The sequence below is a fragment of the Cornus florida genome, unplaced genomic scaffold (genome assembly GCF_030987335.1).
Source record: "Cornus florida cultivar Cherokee Brave unplaced genomic scaffold, ASM3098733v1 CherokeeBrave_3.0.0_Hap2_Chr01, whole genome shotgun sequence".
Taxonomy (NCBI): Eukaryota; Viridiplantae; Streptophyta; class Magnoliopsida; order Cornales; family Cornaceae; genus Cornus; species Cornus florida.
The window spans coordinates 79,186,178-79,206,243 of NW_026775571.1; positions in this window are offsets into that span (position 1 = coordinate 79,186,178).

The following is a 20,066-nucleotide window of genomic DNA, read 5'->3' on the forward strand; positions in this document are numbered from 1 at the left end:
AATGGCTACATATGATTACAGGAGTTCAGAGAAGAGATTTGAAGATCAGAAAGATTCCCTCACAATTTTCTAGGGAAAATGAAGCCCTCCGTTCATCAGCACGAACGGTTGTCTCTCCATTCACTAACGAGATCTTGAACGCTCCGAATCCGAGGAAATTTTCCATGCCGGTGTTTATTCTGTTTGACGGAACCACTGATCCGATCGATCACATTTACCATATTCAGCTTAAAATGGCTCTGAACACGTAGAATGATCCTCTGATGTGCAAGTGCTTCCCTACAAGTTTGGCAGGGCCTGCGCTCAATTGGTTTAAGAATTTGGCCTAAGGCTCAATCGCTAGCTTTTAAGATTTGTGCGACAAGTTCATAAGCCAGTATTATAGGAATAAACACCTGGCCAAAGATGTTTCAAGCCTCTTTACAATGAAGTAGCATGAAGATGAGAAGCTCCAAGCTTTCCTCACCAGGTTCAACCATGTCAAGAGCATGGTAATGGAGTGTCATCCGTCCACAGCGGTTCAAGCATTCAAGCTGGCCATGAACCGAGGCACACCGTTTCACATAAGCCTGGTGGTGAATACGCCGAAGACCATGGATGAACTGAACGAAAGAGCTGATGGATTCGTGCGCCTGGAAGAAGAGGAGGCAGCTAATGCACGAAAGACATCGATTATATCAACAGAGGAGAAGTCAAAGGCTAAGATTCGGCAGAAGCAAGCTCCGGCACAACGTCAAACTTCCTCGAAGACAGAAAAGAGGCAGAGGGAAGAAGAACTGGTCACGTCACTTAAGGTCACCTTGGCTAGGTTGTTCCAAGAAAACAAAGACAAGTTTCGCTCCCCCTTACCAATTAGACAACCTCTCGAACAAAGGGATCAGTCCAAACACTGTGCTTTTCATAGTGATTTCGGTCACCTAACTAATGAATGCAGGAACCTAAGGAGGCAAGTGGAGATGCTGATATCCAGGGGGGAGTTCGCTGGATACGTCTAAGGGCCACCAATAAAGCAAAACCGACCGGCTGAACAGGTTAAAAGAAATCAGAAGTTGAGCCACCATAACGCCCAACCCTTTCAGATTATAAATGCAATTCATGGCTGACTTGAACAATCCAAAGTGTCAGAAGAGTTACTCCGAACGCGTCTCCATCAAGCCCAGATGAAGAGGAGAATAGGCAGTGTAAATACTTTACACCAACAGAATGCCTCAGTATATATAAAGTTTGACAGAACAGACTTGTTGCGAGTTCAGATTCCTCACGAAGTTTCTTTGGTTGTTAGTTTGACAGTGGCAAATTGCCTAGTGCGGAGGGTGCTGATTGACCCAGGAAGCAGTACGAACATCATGCCACGGGTCCTGTTCGATCGGTTTGAGATCTAGCCTGAAGAACTTAAACCTACTGGAAATCCGTCGTTGGGATTCGATGGAAAGCGAGTAGAACCGATCGACATGGTAGAATTGCTTGTCCGAGCTGCCGAGAGGGAACTGGTTGAAAGCTTTGTGGTAATTGAGATCCATCCATCCTACAATTTATTGATGGGGAGAGGCTGGATATATAGAGTTTAGGGGGTTCTATCGACCTTGCACCAAGTAATGAGGTGTCTGAGCTCGGATGGGAATGAGGTGATTGATATCCATGGGGACTAGGTTACAGCCAAAGAGTGTTACTCGGTAACCCTGAAAGCCGCTAGGAAGGGAAAAATTCCCGTTTGCACTGCTAGCTTGAGATAACAATTATAGAAACTTCCCCCCAACAAGAACAGGGAGGAGGAGCCTTTGGTGTTGACCGATGAACTTCTGGTTGAAGTGCAAATTGATCATTTGAGGGCAAACCGAACCACATGAGTAGGCTCAGGGCTTGCAGAGGAAGAAAAACGCCAATTAGTTGATTTCCTTTCTCAGAACGCGGATCTGTTCGCTTGGAGCCATTCAGCCATGCCAGGGATTGACCCCTCTGTCTCTTGTCACTCCCTTAACGTGGATTCGAACGTCAAGCCTGTACGGCAGAAGTAGAGGAGGTTCGTCCCGGAGCGCAACCAGATCATTGCCGATGAGATTGATAGGTTATTAGAAGCTGGGTTCATTAGAGAGGTTCAATATTAGTCCTGGCTATCAAACGTAGTTGTTGTGCAGAAGAAGAATGGGAAGTGGAGAGTTTGCATTGACTTCACCAACCTGAACAAAGCTTGCCCAAAGGATAGTTTTCCACTTCCAAAGATTGATCAGATGGTGGATGTTACAATTGGGTACGAACGGCTAACCTTTCTGGATGCCTATTCAGGCTACAATCAAATCCTTATGGATCTGAACGATGAAGAAAAGATATATTTTGTTATTGAATGAGTGTGTTTAAAGTACTGAGGAGGTATGGAATGAAGTTGAACCCGACCAAGTGCTTGTTCGGTGTGGGTTTCGAGCAATTTCTTGGCCACGTGGTCAACAACAGAAGGATTGAAGTTAGCCCAGTCCAAGCGGAGGCTCTACTGAAAAATACAGAACCGAGCACAGTTAGGGAAATGCAAGCTCTCACCGGACGCATAGCGGCACTAAGTCGATTCATTTCGAAGTTGTCAGATCGATGCAAACTGAGACTGTAATACCAATCGAACACCTGGTTCCAACTGTTTGAAGTTTAGCGTGGAATCAAGAACAGAACGATGACATGTTGAGATTCAACCTTGACCTATTAAAAGTGAAAAGGGATGCAGCGGCTGTAAGGCTCGCATCATATCAACAGACACTTGTTGTGATACCCCCTGATTTCGGAACACAGGTTGATCAAGTTTACGCACAAAACCAGGGGATATCAAAACAATTAAAGTATTTAACAAGTACAGAGTACAAAAAGAAAATAAAAAGAATAAATAACTCACTGAAGAAACTAATAAATAAATATTACTTAATGATTCTCCAACAATTACAACTCTGGAATCCCATAACTCAAGGACCCCTTAAAACATTATCCAATAATCCAATACTACTTAAAAGTATACAAGATGAATAGATGAATGACAGTCTTCTAGCTGCGGATCCTCAACCTCGAGACTGGAACTTCTAATAACCTGAAAAATAAATCGTGAGTTAAATCCTACGAGCAAGTTCTCTCTACCAGACCTCTAAAAACCAATAAATAGATCATCTTTGATCAAAACCAAACCTAATAAAGTTTTAACCTTAACTTACCATAATATATATATATATATATATATATATATATATATATATATATATATATATATATATATAACAATAACAATTATAACTCGGTGCATTAATTCCAAAACCATTATCAATGATTAACTAATAATCATACCTAGTCCAATCCACAATTTCTTTTTAAAGAAACTTCTCTAACCTTAATACCATCCTGGACAACAATTTAATAATTTAAACAATATAATATAATTAAAAGAATATTATATTTAATTTCCAAAACCAATAATGATTTTAAGTATTTAAATCATACAGCCAAATATCTAGGTTTTGACAAATCATCCATGTCACCACTGGTATTATTTTATTAATATGTATAAAATAATACACTAACCTGTAAATACTAGACTATTATAATTTAAAAATATCTAATCCCAATCCACCTTATACATACAATAACCATAGATGGTATATTTTAATTATCTAACACATAGCAATATAATTACACTTTGGCAAATCAACCATGCCATTATAAATATATTTATTTATATACTGACAATTCAACCATGTCTCCTTTAAGTATATTTATTTATACATTGACAATTCAACTATGCCTCCTTTAAGTATATTTATTTATATATTGGCAATTCAACTATGCCTATACAAGTATATATAATTATACTAATAAACTAGCAACTCATCAATGTTTCCTATGTATGTATTTTATTCATACAAACATTTAGGTAATATATTTAATCATTTGGCAATTCATCCATGCATATACCTTAACCATGAATCAACTTTAAACTTAACAATACACTAAATCATACATAGCCATCACATGCATATTATACCATATCATTAATTTAATAATCAACCTATCAAAATATTCCAAATAGAATGATATTATTAATCATCTTAAATGATATATACCTATACACATAGATCATTTATTATACGTATATATGTATGTATAACACAGTCCTTAATAATCGCTGATTAGTTAAAATTATATATACATATATATAACTAAATAAATATATGTATATACCTCATTCTATACGAATCATAAATTAAATTCACCATATATATACACATATATAACTATATATCTATATATATATACACACCTCCTTTCAAGCCAAAACATTTAATTAATTATTTTGCACAATTAAATGTTACTAAAAATCTTAGTAACACTCTACGGTACTCAAAGCCCTAAGAATATCCCTTCTAGTAGTTGCTTTCAACCCTAACAAGCTTAAAATCAGTTCTGGGACATCATCGGACTGCACAGAAGCTTTCTAGGGCCCAACATGCTTTCCCACGCGCCTTCACGATCCTCCACATGCACCCAATTCATCTGCACGCGCTTCCCTATACTGGCAGGTGGCTTCATGCGCTCACACGCGCTGCCATGCGCCTACTTCTTCCTCTTACTGATGTGGCGCACTCTAGTTGGCTACTCTCCTCTCTGTTGCATGAACGCACTTGCACCGAATCAGCCGCTCCCCATCAGCGCATCTCAGCCCTTCAACTCTTGCGCGCACCATATCCCTGTGATCCGCTCCACACCAGATCCCTTTTATTAATCAAACCTCATCCAATGGTCTCTGACTTATAGCGCACTAAAGCTCCATGCGCCGCATCATATTGAATTAATCAATGTATTATTTTTAATTCTCAAAGGCTTTGATTCACACGCAGACAAAGTTATTGTGTGCTGCACCACATCAAACTAGAATCCCCTTTTTGATGCCCTAACTAACCCAGCCGCCAGTGTATATAAATAGTATATATATTTATAAATTTTCCAAACAAATATTATCCATAAATCAAATATAATTCCAAAAAATATATAAAATTACCAGAAAATTCCAAAAAACTATAGACAATTCTCAGAAAATCTATAAACCCTAAATAACCCTTCTGGTCATAAATCAAACATAACAGTTCAATTTAAAAATAAATATAACCATACATCAATAATTTAAAATTCAAAGTTAAAAGAAAATAAAATATAATAATTCATTCTTTTAATTAATCCGATATAACCATGATTTTTAAACCAATAAATTTAATCTTAATTTTGATACTCAAGGTAAAATTCTTATGAGTCATAAGAGGAGAGTTAGAAAAGAACTTGCCTGAAGGTTTCGAAACGAAACCCATGCTTCAAGCTTTAATTGTCTCTTCTAATTTCGGCGTCCTCTTTCTCCGATCCGGACTCCTCTTTGTCAACATTCTCTTCTTTTTCTCTCTCTGTCTCTCTTATTTTTCTAACGTGTAAACTTTTTAACCCTAAACCTTATGTGTATATTTATACACATTAATTATCCTAATCCTATTCCTACTAGGATTACCAAATAAAAATAATAATCTTTAAATAATATAGTATATATAAACCTATATTATATTACACACATATATATATTTATCTTCCATAATTAACCATTGGTTAATTAAATCATATAGACCTATATATATCCATAAATATATATCTTTATATATATTTTTCCATAACAGTTATTAATTAATTATATTTATATATAATTTTATATATTTATAATTAATACAAAAATGATCATTTAAATAATTAAATAACCATGGGTCTGTATTAATTAACCCAATAAGGCTTCATACAAGCCTAAGACCATACCTTTTGGTCCAACTTTCTTTAAGCCCAATCCAATTAATTTAAATAAATTAAATAATTAAATAAACACTTAAATCAAAATAACTAATTACATGAAATATGTAAATAAATAAGAATTTACAACTAAGTCACACCATACCAACCAAATCAACACGCCAACAATTCAATCAATAATTAAGTACACAAATAATCAATCATCATACATAATCACAAAATTTAACTTAACTAAAATAATACAATTAATCCAGCACTCAATTAAAACAAATCAATTAAAAATTAAAAATAAATGCAATTAATTCAAATTAAATCAAATAAATCATTTAAAAATAAAATAAAAATAATTAATCACAATATAATAAATAATTTAAAATATCGAGGTATTACACTCATGAATAGTCATAATAGAAATGTGAGGCATAAGGATTTTGCACCTGGTGATTTAGTTCTGAAAAGAAAGGTTGGAATTGTCAAGAAAATGTTATCACATTGGGAAGGACCGTATAGAGTTGCAGAAGCCATAGGAAAGGGGGCATATGCTCTAGAGACCATGGCTGGAAGGTTGGTCAACAAGCTATGGAACGCTACATCCCTGAAAAGGTATTACCAATAGAAAATTGAGCTCCAGTTCAGGCAATGTTCATTTTCAATTATGTACTAATGAATGTATAGAACTTTAAAGATCTATAAAAGAGTGTTATCTTCTTTCAAAAAGTTACAAAAAAAAAAAAATAATAATAAATAAAATAATAGAAAAATGAGAGTGGCAAGTGGCATTCTAGCCGAGCGCCAAACACTTAGCAAAGTAAGTGACAAGTGACATTATAAGTCGAACGCCAAACATTTGCACAAAAAAATTGATAGTGGCAAGTGGCATCCTAGCCGAGCGCCAAACACTTAGTAAAGTAAGTGGTAAGTGGAATTATGAGCCGAACGCCAAACATTTGCACAAAAAAATGATAGTGGCAAGTGGCATTCTAGCCGAGCGTCAAGCACTCAGCAAAGTAAATGACAAGTGGCATTATGAGCCGAATGCCAAACACTTGCACAAAAAAAAGTGATAGTGGTAAGTGGTATTCTAACCGAGCGCCAAACACTTAGCAAAGTAAGTGGCAAGTGGCACTATGAGCCGAACGCCAAACACTTGTACAAAAAAAGTGATAGCGACAAGTGGCATTCTAGCTGAGCGTCAAGCACTTAGTAAAGTAAGTGGCAAGTGGCACTATGAGCCGAACGCCAAACACTTGCACAAAAAAAAAAAAAAAAGTGATAGTGGCAAGTGGCATCCTAGCCGAGCGCCAAGCACTTAGCAAAGTAAGTGGCAAGTGGCACTATGAGCCGAACGCCAAATACTTGCATAAAAAGTGATAGTGGCAAGTGACATCCTAGCTGAACTCCAAACACTTACACCAAGAATGAAGTCAACTGTTGCCATTGACGAATACCAAATATGGCCTCAACAGGAAAGACAATAAATATCTTCTAAGAGTTACAACAAAAGCTGGCAAAAATTCATTCATTTCATTCATCAACAAAATCTTGAGTTACAAAAGTGAAACACCCAGGTGAAGATGAAGTAGATACAATGCAAGAAATTGGAGTCACTACAACATCCTAGCTAAACCCTACTTACATCCTCGGTCTCTTGACCACGCTCAGTATCCTCCTCATCGTCATTAGTCACTCCATCTCTTTGGGGGGAGGAATCAAGCTAGATTACCACCTCATTTTGTTGAGGTCCACCTTCAGCAACAGGAGCAGGATGAATCAAAGTAGATAGAGGAGATCCAAAGGATGATCGGATGACAGGATAGGAATGACCCTAGAAGAAGCAATCTCCTGGCACTCATCAAAGATGTGTTCGGCAGGAGTGGGATCTGGGTCAGCATAGACTCCAGGGGGGCTTAGCTTCAGCTCCTTGTTAACATCATCAGGGCCTGCATAAGAGCTGGACTGACCCTCGGGAGGAGAACGGTCGATGTAGCCATCTCTGTACCCTTCTGCATACCTGAGGGCTTTAATCCAAGAGAAGCGAGTATGAAGAGCCCTCATTCCACCGTCCACCCTGCCAATGACGCCGAACAGGGAATCACGTTAGGCTGAAGTTCTCTTCTCAAGAGCCAGTCGTGCTGTTCGTTCGTCATCCAGTGAACGTTGAAGACTTTTTCTTTCAGCTCTCAGTGTTTTTTGCTCGGTCTGTATAACGCTGTTCTCAATCTGTTTCTTTTGTCAGAGCGTCCCTTTCATTCTCAACCTTATTTAGCTACACCATCAGTTCAGCGTTCTGGGTGCTGATGACCTTGTTTTCTTTGTTGGCTGTGTCAAGCCCACTGGCAAGCCTGTATGCCCGAGCGTTAGCTGACTCAATATGTTTTTGCATTGTCATCATGCCGAATAGAGTCTGCAAGCAAATGCACAAATACTAATTAAGTCGAACGTATATTCAGAGAAGTTAAAATATGAAGGCGCTTTAAAATTAACCAAGTGGGATAGAAAATTACCTCCATTACGGCCAGAGGAATGCGGCTGAACACCTATTTCTGAGTCAGGGCCTTGGCCACTTTAATGTCCTTAAGGGACCATAATGTTTGTAGTAGGCCATAGCGGTTTGACCCTCCTTGAACATTGTTTCATTTGAATTAACAACTGATCCGTCCGATCGGATGAATCGAGGGGTCCATGGAATTGCCCTAGAGGGAGAAGCAATAGTTCCACCGGTCCCAGAAGGAGGGACTGTCCTATTTTGAGAAGCTGAGGGCCTGCTCGGCCCAGAAGTTCGAACCCTCCTAGATAAAGGAACGTCATCAAGATTGGTTTCACTGTCAGGCTGGGGTCTTTTCCCTCGCTCTTTGTCCAGCACAGACACAGTGGCACCTGGAGGATTGTTGGCTTGGGGAGCAGTGTTCAGGTTGACAAGCGAGGCATTGATGATCGGATTGTTGGCATGCACAACGTTCTGAGTAGTGCTTGATGTAGTGGCAGATGAGGATGCCGAGGCTGGAGAAGAAGCCAGGGTAGGAGCAGTAACATTCCTAGGAAGGTCATTCCTCCTGCTAAAAGAAGGGATTCGGAGTTGGCTCATAGTGCTGCTGATGAGTGAAATATCGTTGAGGTTCTCGGACACCAGAAGTTCCGAACAAGAAGGAACATTATTCAGAACGTATTCCTTTAAGTGGTTGATCAGATCCCTGCAAATGCTGTAACCGAGTTCATTATGAAGAATACCCAAAGAATCGCAAAGAAAAGTACAGAAGCGAGGAACACAAACTTCACAAGGGCAATCACTCTTATGATTTTTGTACTTCATGTATGAAGAAACTGAGCATTCATCAAAGGCGCTCGGGATAGGATAATCCCTTGCAGCTGGAGTAAACCAAGCCCCCTGAACCCCAATTAAGCTCTTCTTCCACCCTTTTTCAGAGTCGAGTTTATCCGTACAGATGGATCTTTTTTCAATGGGGTAGAAATGGTAATACATGTCATTCAACTTGATCTTGCTGACTTTGTAGCAGAGGAGAAGATTTATAATATCAAGATCTAAATCCCTGTCACGGTTCAGGAACAGCAGAACGAACAAAACCCTAAGAAAATTAGGGTTTACTTGAAGAGGGGAGAGTCCCAACCTATTAAGTACATAACTAAAAAAAGGATGCAGAGGGAATCTATTAATGTTTAGATGCAAAAGGGAAAACAAGATTTCGCCGGGGAGAAGGCCGGCGCCAGTCCTTATGTTCACGTTCTTGGGGCACTCCCTAATAAGAACGTCGCGGGGAAGATGAAGACAAACAAGATCCCTAAGGGAGTGTGTAAAGTTTTTGAAAGGAAAAAAAGGAAGCAAAGCTAACCTCAAGAAGATTGGAGATGGCAAAAGACGTTGCAGGATAGCTGAAAAAAATGAGATCTTGCACGGGAGTTCGCCGGAGAAGATTTGATTTGCTTGGAAGAACTAGATACTGAGTTGATTTACAGCAATATATTATAGAGACAATAGAGAGAAATGCGGATATGTTTTCCTCGATTTATAAAAAGAGGGTGGACCTGATAACCGAGGCGTCAGAAAGGCAAAGAGAATTCAAATTTCAAGATACTGACTTCCTAACTGTCCACTTGTTCCCATACGTTGCTATCTTGAGCCGTTAGATCATGATTGTAACTCATCGATAATACCACCCTAATTAATTAAGGAAAGATTATTGGGGTAGGTAAAGATACCAAAATCGGCGTGGGTCGGACACGGTCCAGATCGTCATAAACGGGTTGGAAGCGGGTCAAACAAATGGAGTTGGGTCGAACGAAGTTTTCATCACCAGGCCCAATCACAGGGAGAAAACAAATGTGAGGCCCAACTTAATAATGAAAAGAACTAAACCCATAACAAAGGGAAGCCCAATTGTAGAGTCCAACATGAGGGGTAAATTAGGAAGCTACTAGAACACCTGTAGCGTTCTATAAATAGAGAGATAATAGAAGGGAAAATAAGAGAATTCTGGAAGTGTAAAGATGCTCTGTCAAAATAGAGAGAGAAAATTTTCTTGCTTCCTCACTGGGGTACAATTAGGGGTGGCAATTTATGTTCGTAAGTCGTAATTGTGTCGTGTCAACCTAAGGGTATTCTACTAAATAGCTCAACCTGAACACGACCTGTTTAATAATCTTGTCAGGAATCCTCAACCCTAACCCGACTTGTTTATTAAACGGGTTACACGTGTAACCCGTTTAATGACCTCTTTAATAAAATTAATTATTTTATTATTTAAATTATTAATAATACTCTATCAAACATTAAATACTAGAAAAATATAATTTCAATTCAACCAAATTACTAAATAACTTCTAATCTATAAAAAAATAAATTATAAGATATAAGTTTAAATAGTTATTTTGGAATTTAACTAGAAATGTACTTATAACACGTATAATTAAACGGGTCTAAACGGGTTATACGGGTTGAACTTCTCAACCCAAATACGATACGATTAATTAAACGGGTTAATCATGTTGACCTGCTTATGACCCAAACCTGTTTAAGGTTAACCCAAATCCATTTAACTCATGTCGTGTTCGAATCGTGTTGACGAGTCGTGTCAAACTTTGCCGCCCCTAGGTACAATAGTGCGTTAATTTTGCTCTTCTTTTAAATTATAGAATCTTTCCAGGTGAATTGTGAACTTGAATTGAAGTATGCAATAAACGTATGTTAAGTTTGTCATTTTATAACTATATTAGCTAGAGTGAATTGAAGTATTGAAATATGTAATAAAATTAAGAGAAATGATAGGTCTTCTGACTTCAATTATCGACTCATCCTCCGAATACAACGTGGTTGGATCACTTTGGAACTCTTAAAACAAAATCCCGTAAACATCTCTTTCTTTTTGACTTATTATTAACCACGTTGTATTCGTAAAATGAGTCGGCAATTGAGGTCGAAAGACGTATCACTTTTCTTAAATTAATTATAAATTTAAATGCGACGAAAGTGGATACCGCTTTGAAATTAAGAGTGTGCCGGTAAGGCGGGGATGGATTATATTTTGTAGAGTAAGCACTTAAGATTGAGTTATGATAGGGCTGAGATGGATTATTTTTTAGAGTAAGCACCTAAGATTGAGTTATGATGTGTTAAGTTACTTAAGTTATGAAAATGAATGGGATCCTTTTCTTCTTCTTCTTCTTCTTCTTCTTTTATTTATTTATTTTTTTATTTTTCACTCTTGTAGAAATTATCATAGTTTACCATTTTGCACAGTGAAATAGTAAGGAATTTTTTTTTGTCATTCACATGACGTGTAATACAATATGTTCTTTGGAAAACGACATCTTCAGAATATGTGACATGAGTTACTGTTTTGCAAATGTTTTTAAGATGGAAAGTCAGATTGATGGACAATTATTAATAAAATTATTATTAATTATGTTCAAATGAGCAATTTTTGCATGACATTCAGTCACAACTTCTTTTCTACAAGTGTAGGCATTTGACTCGGATTAGCAAAATATTATCGTGAAAGCGTCGACAGGTTTGCTTATAAATTGACGAAGATAAAGTAAGATATTTGATGATATTTATTTAAAATAATTTAGCTACACAATTCATTTTCTTAATTCATTGCTAATGTATTAATAAATTTAATGAAGTATGGGAGGAAATTAAAAAAATATTTTTTTCTTATACCTAATAAAAAATTATTCACTTTTTAATAAGTTGATGGTATAATAATATTCATACTGTAATTCAACAACTTTGAGGTAACTTTTATCGGAGACGGTGTTGAACACTCAATGTTGAAGTGTGAATTCAATAGTGACATTAAATTCATTTATCTCACATAATCAACCTTATATTTAAATAAAACCCACTTCTCCTCTTTCTCCGCACTTCTTATTGGCTCTCAGAATCTACATCTCTCAAATCTTACTATTCAATTCCCTATTTCATAATAATCAAACTTGTTTTGTTGTGCTTTTATTTAATATATTTAGTTTCAATTTCTTGTTAAATTATCTCACAATTACATTTCAATTTCTTATCATTTTATAATTATATTTCAATTTTTTTTTTCTTAAATATTCTATAGTTAAGTTTGATTTTTCTGATAGAGTTTGACATTATTGATTTCATGGCTATTGTTGAAATAGAAATTCTTTATCACACAAAAAATATCAATTAATTGAAACTTAGTGAAAGGTAATACAAGTACATGTTGGTGTAACACACGTAATCTAATTTTAAATTTTTCTCGTAAATTGTTATTTAATTTTTTTGTTTATTTAAACTAAGCAATTAAAATTTAACAAAATTTAGAAAAAGGTCAAATATTTTAATTTTTTTGAATTTATATGAGACAATACATTAAAAATGATTTGAATTGTCATTGAATTTTCAAATTCACAATTCCTAATGAATTTTGAATCCACGATTCTAGATTGAAATCTTTAAATTGGCTAAAATTCAATTCATTTCAAACCTTTTTCCATCATGTGCAAGTAATTAAGATAATTAGTAATGTTTCTAAATAGTCAACTGATCTATGATCAAATCGATCTTGTTTTTTTCCATGTTGACTAATCATGTTTAAACATTATAATCTTTCTTGAAAACTATTTAAAATTGAATTGGGTTCCCATCTTGATTTTGCAATGTGGATCTTGGACTTTTTTTTTTGTGTAATTAATAGAAGGACATGACTTAACAAATGGGCAACAGTTTAGGAGGCTGAAGGTTCGAATCTAGGTGAAGAGTGAATGACTGGGGCATTAAAGAAATTAAGAAATACATAGCCATAACTCAAATGAATAGAGTTGCTTTGAATTATTTGATTATAAGGATATAAGTTTGTCCAAGTTAACTCTAGTGTTTTTTTTTATTTTTATTTTTATTTTTATTTTTATTTTTTTTCAGACAAACTCTAGTTCATATATTAAGCTACTTTGACTATTAGTGTGTAGCATACAAATATATATTAAGGTAGCTTTATTCATAGAAGGTCACATTACAATTTGGATTGACAACTATTAAATAATATTCAAATGAAAATAATTTATATGACAGTTACCTGTAAACTTTTATTTTTCAGCACGTTGTGAGTAAATAAAGTAATCGGTTGCTAGGTTGAAAAGTGATATTTATTTGTGTGAAATGATATGCGTGTACTTACTCCTTATCTCTATATAATTCATGATTAGACTAAACAAAAAAAAAAAAAATGATTAGACTAGTATTGTATTGGAGGAAAATTAAAAAGATTGGTTTTTGTGTACATTATTTACCTTAGAAAATAGTTGCAAACTCTACCCGCAAACACAGTCCTTGATCAGTCAAAAACATATACTCCGTATAATAATTTTATAGTAGATACTGTGTGAAATATTTATTTGGATAGGGAGTTATGTATGGAAGGAAAGTAAAAAGAATGAAAAAAACATATATCAACCTGCCATCTTATAGCTAGATCAAAGTGAAATAAAGTATTCATTTATGTAATCATCCCCGGCACCGATTTTTGCTAGGAAAATGAATGGATTTATTGGCAATTATTGAAAAAAATTAAAGAATTATAAACTGTACTCAAAATGAGCATTGGTAGTCAAAACTTCTTTATTTATACGTATAGCATTTCATTTGAATAAACCCGAGCAAAATACTATCATATTAGCTTTGATAGCTTTGCTTGTGAATTAACAAGGTATTAAGTATAACTTTTGATGATATTTAGTTAAACTAATTTAGCTGTTCAAAAACTTGCTATTTTTTTTTTACTAAATACGGAGCATATCAATAAATTAGGAGCAAGAAAGAAATCATCAGAGTTGTGTAGAATACGGAGTATTTTAGAAAGGGCAAGGACAATAAAATTATGAGGTTGGTTCTGAAGCTGAAAGAGAGAGGTGGAATTTGAGAGGGTGTTTGATTTTGATTTTTCATGGTCAATCATAATAGACCTAATAAGCTATATATATATATATATATATATATGAAAGTCTCTGTAGAGAAGAAAATCACAAAATACACTACATATTGTCATAAACGTTGTTTCAAAATTTCATTTCTGTTTTTCATCTAAAGCTTTTAGATGATACTTTAAGATTTCATCACTATCCCACTATTATTCAATTCAATTTTTTTATTTATTAATAATCTATTATTTTAATTCAGTTTTTGATTAATAATTTACTATTTTATGTTAAAAAAATGTTTTCCCTTTTGGAAAATTGAACTGGTACAAATTAGAGGAAAAGGTTGAACAAAATAATAAATATAAAAATGGATAAGAATAGAAATAAAAATTCTCTAGAGATTTTGATATAACCAATAAAATATGGGAATTAAAGAACTAAACGATTTTTTCCTTTTCTTTATTTAAGAAATTATTTTACTGTGTAGGGTAAATACAGTGAAGAAGAACATGCGATGATTTAGTAGAGAAAAGTGGGTGTAGGCTCCTTTTGCTGTATATTTGAAGAACTGAGTTTTGTAAATCGAAACTGTGGAATGCCAAGAAAGCCCTTCCATCCTTCTAATTGATGATCGAAGCATATGGGAAGAAAGAAAGGATGTCATCTGGACTCTTGTATCTGTCCACCCGTTTCATCTTCAAAAATCAATCTGGACTCTTTCACAACACTTTCTTTCTTTCGCATTCTACAAATAACCAAAATATACTTCACACCTTTATTTTAAAAACTTCTACTAATTAAATGAAGTCCGAACGACTGAAAAGATAAATTTTGATAACTATTGAAAAAAAAAAAAAAAAAATTTAAGTAATAAAAACGATGAGGAACCGAAAAAAATCAAAATGGTTTTATGATTGAGCTCGAACAGTGTACAGAGTTTGTAATCAAAATGGTTTAAATTTTTTTTCTATCACATGGAAATATATATATAGATAGTATTGCATGTCACCCAAATAGGAGTAATACATTTCATAAACAACTTATAAAGTGATGAGGACAGTGATGTTATCTATTCAATGTATGGCAAACATAGAGCCATACACTAGTAAAAAGTGAAAAAAATAAAAAAAATAAATAAACAGATAGAAATACAATGGATAAACAACGACTTAACAACTAATATTATAAACTTAACCTTTTTCTTTACCGACACCGCCCATTCCAAAATGTAAACCTGAATCATTAAGACTAATGGATATAAAATACCCACACAAAGAAGGATCATGATAGCCGTGGTCGGGATAATGAAAACCGTTTCTTCAATTTTGTATTCATTCAAATTTGAATTATTTACTAATTATGTGTGAATCAGCTATTTTTTTTTTTTTTTTTTTTTTTTAATTGTGTGCTATATATTGTAAATAATGTTTTAACTAGTCACAAATCTTAGTTCTATAAATATGCTACTGGTACTAGCCTTTTATTTTATGAGTCACACATTATTATCAACTGCTTACGGTCATTCAATTGCATCCCGTCCATGACAACCTACTGCATCGCGTGCATCACCTCTCTCGCGGTACTCAAAGCAATCATAGACACACTTGGACTTCATCATGCATTCTAGTTGATCATCAAGCAACACCTAATTGCAAGGCAACATTCAACTTGATGTCTAATGTTATATAGGTGTAGACATCTAATTTAATGGATAATTATATTTGACAATGTACTTAATTGCATTTGACAACGTACCTAATTGTATCAGAGAACGCTTATCTCTGACTTACCTAATTGTATCAGAGAACGTTCATCTCTGACCTACCTAATTGTATCAATACGGTTAATACCTAATTGTATCATAGAACAAGTTTAATTTTTGATCCCAATTGAACAATGAATTGCGAGGCAACCGCCAAACATCATAATGTTTTATAGGTGTAAACATCTAATTGTATGAGCAATTTATCTCTGACGTGTTAGAGAATATTGATTGGGCAACAATTCAAGTGTATCTCTGACGTACGTAATTGTATCAAAGACCATTCACTGGCAATACCTAATTGTACCAGAGAACATTGACTGTACGGGCAATAACTAATTGTACCAGAGAACATTGATTGTATTGAGACGTAACTAATTGTATCAACATTCAAGTTTATCTCTGATGCTCTGACATACTAATTGCACCAGTAGTAGAGAACATTCACATTTATTTGAGACATGTATTGCAATTTTCATGTTTATCGCTAAATCTTTTTTGGAAACACTCACATCGAAAAAGTTTAAAATTTATGTTACCATCCTTAAAAAAATAAAAATAAAAGTTTGCAAAACAAGTCTGATTTTTTATCCCATCATTTATAAAAAAAATTCAATGAGCTAATAAATATACAGATATAAAATTAACACATTTGTGCATAGAGAGAAATAGAATGAGCTAATAAACACTCACATCGATGAGAGATGAGTCTCCCGCACTTTCTCAGGAGCGACTTACAGAGCCGAAAGATAATTAAAGCAGAAAAGGAATCAAAATCAAGTAATATTATGTAACAAAAAGTTAAAGGATAAGATTAATTTTTGTTTAATTAACATTTGTGAAGATTTATTTTTGTTGCATTTAACATTTGTTAGAAATACAAAAGAGAGTATACCCTTAAATCATTCAATTTTTTTATTTAAAAAATATATATTAAATTTGTATTTAATATTAAACTCAAGGATTTCTTTTTGGCTGCTAATTAAACTAAATAAAATGAACGTAAAAAAAAAAAATACTAAAAGTAACACATTTGTGCATAGAGAATGAGCTAATAAATATACAGATATAAATTAACACATTTGTGTAGAGAGAAATAGAATGAGCTAATAAATATACATACATAATTGAATGTGAAATGCAAAAAATTAAAGAGTTCTTCTATTGGTATAGGAATATTTCCGTACGTCATTGATCAAGAGAGAAAAACTTAATTATCAAAAGTACATGACATAAAAATATTGAATTAAGGTAACTTTATCTGTATGATGCTACAGTACAACTTGTATTGATGATGGTTAATTAAATTGAAGCGGCATCAACCACATTCAAAATAAAAACCATGTTAGAGTCCCCCACAATTTGCCATGATAAATTACATATATTGAAGAAATGTCAATTTTGAAATAACAAATCACGTAAAAAAAACATAATTTTTTTTTTTTTTTTTTTTTTTTTTTTTTTTTCTTCTCTCATTCAAAATCTGATGTTAAGACCTATTGATGGGACTTGGCTATAATAAAATGGCTAATTTATTCATATTTAATTTCTCAAAGATTTTTTTTTTTTTTTTGGCTCTCATTTATGCTTCGTTTGGTTGAAGGGATGGAAAAATAGCTAGAAGGGATGGATGAGGTATCTTAGGAAATGGAAGGTGTCTCTCCCACTTTTTGTTTGGTTGAATAGAATGGATAGTAGAAATGATGGATGGGATAACACATTTTTTTTGTTTGGTTGGAAGGGAAAAATGATTTTTATATTCTTTTTACTAATATGCCCTCAGCATTTAAAAATTCAAAAATTCTATATCTATCCCAAATTTTTAGGAAAGTTAGAAATGGAAAATTGATTTTTGTGTTAGTTATTATTTCTTTCTCTCTCCTCTTCCTCCTAATTTTGGGCGGATAGAGAAATACAAAGAAAGGAGGGATGAAGCATCCCTCTTTGCTTCCTCCCACTTTTCCCTTCCCTCCAAACAAACACCAAAAAAATAGTTTATCCCCCCTCTCATCCATCTCTCCTCAATCCTTTACTCCAACCAAACATATCATTAATGTTGATCATCATGTAACAAATAAGGCAAGGCAACATTCACGCTGATGTCTAATGCTATGTAGGTGTAGACATCTAATTGTATGGACATCATTCAAGTTTATCTCTACGTAACTAACAGTATCATAGATCATTCCTTAAACATTCAAGTTTATCTCTCACGTACCTAATTGCCTAATTGTAACATTGATGGTAACATTCAAGTTTATCACTTTTATCGCTAATGTATCTAATTGTATAAAAAACATTCATGTTTATCTCTAATTATATCAGAGAACGTTTATGTCTGAGGTATCTAATTGTATCAGATAACATTCTATGTTTATTGCTGACATGACTAATTGTATCAAGCAATATTCATATTTATCTCTAAATCTATCACTCACGTTTAATTTTATTGTGCTTCTTTTGAGATGAGATTTTAGACGGGACTTGTTTCATGAGGGTAATTTTTTTTCATGGTGTCGTTTGATCATCGATCATGTAGCAGTACATGTAGTTTCAATTTCGTGTCTCACATGACTTTGTTTTTTCAACTAATGTTCGTGACGGTAAAAGAAATTATAAATTCTATGACCTTTGTAATGACGATGGTCCCTTGAGCGCTGCAACTGAAGTAGCGCTTCAGTATTGCATAATGAATTAAAAATCTTTTTGGTTTTGGTTTGGTTTGAATGAATTGAAATATTTAAGCATGTCACTTCCCTAGGAATTTTTAGTGTTAACAAGAAAATATGAGTACTAGAGCAGACTGAGATGTTAACATGAACATGAGATGTTTTAACCATCTTAGATGTATAAAAGCTTTATGCTTATCCAGTTCCAAAGCATATCCTTGAATTGGGTTAGTAGGAAGGTTAATTCAGTAACTCAGGTATAAAAGAAGGCTTATTGTGGAGGGCCTTTTACCATATGCATTATGCTAGTTCTATATGAACACTTAATTAAAGGAATGTAAACCATGGAGATACAAGTAGATCCTTGAAAGTAAGAGTTTGAGAGTACAAAATTATTTTTGAATCAGGACCATGACGGATTGCAAATGTCTTTTAAGAGGTTGGGTTGGATACATTTATTATTATCAACGGCATACAAATGAACACTTTTTGCATGACAATGGTGGTCACAACTTCTTTACATGCATAACATTTAATTTGAATGAACATCATCAACTTATTATCATGGAAGCCTTGGTAGCTTTGCTTATGAATGGATGAGATGAGAGACAGTAAAGTAAAAGTTTTTATAATATTTATTTAAAATTTATTCAATGTATTTTCCTAATTTATTACATAATTTAATATTTGATGAAATATTGGAGGAAATTAAAAATAGATGAGTGATGGATGTCAATGTACAACCATTTTCATCCTGAACTGAAATTCACTTGAAACATACAAATAAATATACCAATATACTTGCCCATAAACGTCATTGGTCATTGATTTTGATGGAAATTTTAAGTTGGCTTAAAACCGAAAGTTAAATATATATACATACTCATGGACATGATATATATGCCTTAGTTATGAGCATAAAAAAATACTTATACAGGATTCTATTAATTTCTATATGAGCAACAAATATAAGAATGTCAACTAGCGAGATGTAAGTTGATGTTTGGATAAGAAATGTAGAAGTAATCTCAATTAACAAAAAATATTTCACATAAATATTGGATTAAGGTAGATTTATTTGTGAGAGGTCACATTACAAATTTTATTAATAATTGTAAATTAAATTGGACTGATACCTTTCAAAAAAAATATTTTAGCAGACAATTGTGGTCACACCTTTATTTATTTTTATTTTATTATTATTATTATTTTTTTTCCAGACACATGTTATATGCAACAGATACAGTAATACAATAAAATGGACAATACTTGAGTCCTCTCATGGGAGGATGGAATTCATCCTCCAGGGGAGGTGGACTAATAAAATTAACGCACATGTTCAAAAAATTTAAAAAGTTAAAAGATGGGTATTACCTATTTCTAAGGGGCCAAACCTCCCCCTTTTCTGAATTGAATCATCTCTTTTCTCT